Source organism: Lactuca saligna, chromosome 9 (assembly GCF_052625555.1).
Source record: "Lactuca saligna cultivar CGN05327 chromosome 9, ASM5262555v1, whole genome shotgun sequence".
Lineage (NCBI taxonomy): Eukaryota > Viridiplantae > Streptophyta > Magnoliopsida > Asterales > Asteraceae > Lactuca > Lactuca saligna.
In genome coordinates this window covers 189590652-189594943 of record NC_136425.1, presented here as the reverse complement: position 1 = coordinate 189594943, position 4292 = coordinate 189590652, and positions in this window count along the sequence as shown.

Here is a 4292-nt window from a genome sequence, read left to right as displayed (position 1 = left end):
AACTTTACGTGTACAACCTCATGAATAAGGGAAATAAGGCTAAAAGATGCATAAAATGGGTAGATCTATGGTTATCATGCAATATAACTCCAAAAAGACAGTAGATCTGGGCTCTACAACACCCCAACATTCAGATCCATAGCTATTTCGACTTAATAAGACGTTCATGCATGTGTAAGGCTTGGAACAAGCATCAACTAGCTCTTAGGAGAGCTCTAATGGAAGTTTAAAGCATATAACAAGATGGAACTCCGAAAATACCTCAATTAACTCTGATTTGGCCTTGGATCTTTGCACTACCACACTTCTCCTTGCTTCTTTCTTCTTTTCCTTCTTCACTCCTTCACAAAATGGCACCAAAACACATATAAGCTCTTCAAGGGAGGATTAGGGTTCTCTCACTGTGTTCTCAGGGTGAGGGAGGCGAGAATGGGGGCTATAAGGTGGTTTAAATAGTGGGCAACCCGGGGATTTAGGGTTTCACCCAGACGGATGGACTCGCCGAGTCAGGGATATGGACTCGCCGAGTCCCCGGCTCACGCGTGCTTCGAAGACGCGACCCTACTCGGCGAGTCAGGCTAGAACTCGCCGAGTCCCTCTTGAAAACTTACAACTATTACCAATGAATTAACGTACCGGGAACGGGTCGTTACAATATGTTTGGTCTTTTAGGTCAATTAGGGCTTTATTGGGCCTATTAGGGTTTTACTCCCTTTGTCCAAACATCTAAACGAGTCACAATCCAAACAAGGCACATCGACACCTGACACAGCGGCCAGTGGCTGCAGGAGGCGGCAGCCACCACCCAACAGTGGTGGTTTGAGCTTCTTTCCATTATTCTTCTTTCCAGTTACATTTCACAATGCTAAACTCCAATAATCACACACACACACACACTAATACAAATACATATAGACAAAAACCTAATGGTGGTCGGCGGTGGCACGTGGTAGTGGTGGCTATACTCGATTTTCCAGCTAAACAAACACCAACTACCACCCATCTATGAGATTCTGATTGTTCAAAGGACCCGATCATCCACCTGGTGGCTCACGGCGCCGACAGCAGCAGCAAAACGGCAGTAGCAGCGGCGGTTGGGGTGATAGCCACCACCTTACGGTTGTGGCGGTGGTTTTTCTTGGTCCCCAATCGAGAAAACACACACACATGCTCATAAACACGAGCTGGACATCGAAATACTCCCAACTCAGCCACTTCGGGCGGTAGGTGGCGATAGGAAACACAGAAATGGTGACCCAATGCCACCGATAACCCCTGTTGACGTGAACGACACCAAATCACAGAAAGAACGAAGATAAAGGGATAGATGGGTGGAAGCGATCCTTACTGAGAGCTTCCAATTCGTACACGACTTGCGTAGTGGTGACCATAGCTCGCTTCACCGGAGGAGGGCAGCGACAACCCGCTACTGGTGTCTTTGTGTTGCTCTTCGTTGCTGGCAATGGCTTCGCCAGCAATTTGGTTGCGATGGACTCCAACTTCCATGGGAAGGAGCCGGCGGCTAGATGAGCTCCAAGTAGGCTGGCGACTGAAAGAGGTTATGTGAGTGTTAGGGTTTATGTAATCTAACAGGAGGAAGAAGACGTTGGACTTAAATCCCGTTCCAATCAAACCTTTGCCCATTATTACAATTTTGGTCCCTCCCCCTTAAGATCTTTTCAAATCAGCTCTGATAATTACCATTCATACCCTCTGCATAAGAATATTTTAAACCCTGTCTCTCAAAACCCTTTCCAATTAAATCCTAATTGTTACCAAGCAGCCCCTGTCTTCAATATTACTTACAAATTAAGTCCGGGTTTACACTTTTAACCCCCAATACTCCAAGGATTATAACATTTAGCTCCTAAAACGAACATCTCACTGAATATTATGGATTTTAGGGCTACTACTCTTTCATAAATTTTATCTATTTATTTATTAAATAAACAGGGGATTACACAACTTCCAACAACAAGAAGGGAATATCGGCCAAGAAGCCCAATTCAAAACATGCTCCAGTGAAACAAAGACCGTTTAGGTTAAAGTCATCTCGGCAGCCGACTTCAAGTTCTAAAGCAAGCGATAAGGCACCCAATCGATCGAACAAGAAATGGGTTAAACCTAACTATAGATGGGTTCCGAAGGTTCACTCTCCCAAATCTCCTAATGACTCTAATATTTCTTCATCTTCTGTATGTAATAAACAAGATATGTCATGGGAGAGAGTATCATGTGTTGATGATAAAGGTCAACCCAGTTTCAAAATGGACTGGGTTCCAAAGACCAACTGATCCCGCACTTTGTGCTGGAGCAACTATGGAGGAATATCATCAGATTTTGGTTTGTTGATAGTAGCTATTCCAAGCACATGATACGGGACATCTCTCAACTGTATAACATTCAGAACTTTGTTTGAGAATATGTGTCCTTTGTGAGAAAGGAAGAAAAGGAAAGAATCACAAATAGGGTTTGTGCTTAATGATGTGAAGAATTTTTAGATTTGTTCCGAGATTGAAACACAGCTAAGGCTAAATTCGTTGTTGCTTGCGTCTTCAATTGTTGACTTTCAGTTTGAATTCTTTCGATGCTCCTGAGTTTTTCTTAAAATGATTTGTTTCAAAGACAAATTTCTTTTAATTTTGCGCATTTATTTTATTTCTTCCTCGTGCTCAATTTAAGGGGGAGAAATCAAAATTAGAAAAATTAGAAAAATCAAAATTTAAAAAAAAAATTACATTTTGTATTTTACTTTTGTTTTTGGTTTAATTTATTCATATTTTTTATATGCACAAATTTAGGGGGAGAATTAAGAAAACAAAAAAAAACAAAAAAAAAAAAGCAAAGCAAAACAAAACAAAACAAAAATTTTATAAAATTTTAAAAATACAATAACATTTTCATTTATGTTTTTATTTCTTTTTCAGAAAAGTCAAAAGTCCAAAAATAATGTTTTTGAGTGTATTTTACTTTTATTTTTATTTCTTTTGTGTGTTAAGTTTACTTTTATTTTTTGTGTTTATCTCAAAAAATTCAATTTGTCTTGAAAAGTGAATTCAGGTTAAGATAAGAAGAAATCTGAAAATGGACAAGGAATTGATGGTCATTTCACTTCATACTAGGGCTGTCAAATATGTACCACGGAAAACCAACCACTATGTTATCAACCGAACCAAGAACGTTGGTTACCAATATATTTGGTAGCCAACATGTTTGGTTGGTAGTACCGTACCAATTCAGTAAACTTGGTACAGTAACGGTATTAAATGTTAAATATCACGGTATTACCGTACCAACCAATTCATATATATATATATATATATATATATATATATATATATATATATATATATATATATATATAAACGAAATCGTATTTTTAAATGTCAAGTGTTTAATGTTTACGATTTTTAAAAATATGATATTAGACATTAGACTTAGTCAATAGTTATTACCAGATTAGATTAAGAAACTGAAAAGTCCCTTATTAAATTTTTTAGTAACTAGAATAGTTAATTTACTAATTTATATTACTCGATGAGAATAGTGTCCCGTATCGTTACTAGTCTTTAACTATTACAATTGAAATTTTGAACAAAGTTGGTAATATATCATTACCAAATTGTACCAACCAAACTTGTTGGTAGCCAAACAAGTTGGTACCAAGTATAGTTGGTACGGTAGTGGTAGCAAAAATTTATACCAGCTGTAGTTGGTACGATACACGGTTTAAGTAAAAATCAACTGGTACCGTACCATGTTCAACCCTACTTCATACTACTTTCACAAGAAATTGACGGAAAATTCAAATGTGAGTGATAGACTCTTCCATATTGAGACATATACCAGTCTAAATAGGAGTCTTCGCATCAAATGTTAATGATCAAAGGTCATTTTCACCATGACCAATGTGAAACACCCAACCAATATTCACCCATATCTAAAATTTTCTTCATCAAATCATTTCCATGTACCGGTACCCCTTGAGGTTTGAGTATAAAACAACTCGGCTGACGGTTACCAAAAAGTCCGTGTTTATGATCTTAGATTTCGTTGTCACCATGACTCTAAGTGAAACCCAAATTCCAACTACATTTATTTTTGAATTGACGGTCAACCTTTTATATGTTCTAGATTTCACCCATGAATTGACGGATAATGGCTCATACCTGGTGTGACATTGTACAAAATGCCAGTTGGGCAGTTTCTTTTTAAGAACTATCGTACCTAAGGAATTGAAAGTCTGAAACAGTACAAATTGTCAGATTAGTCTTGTTAGCTTTCTTTACCTA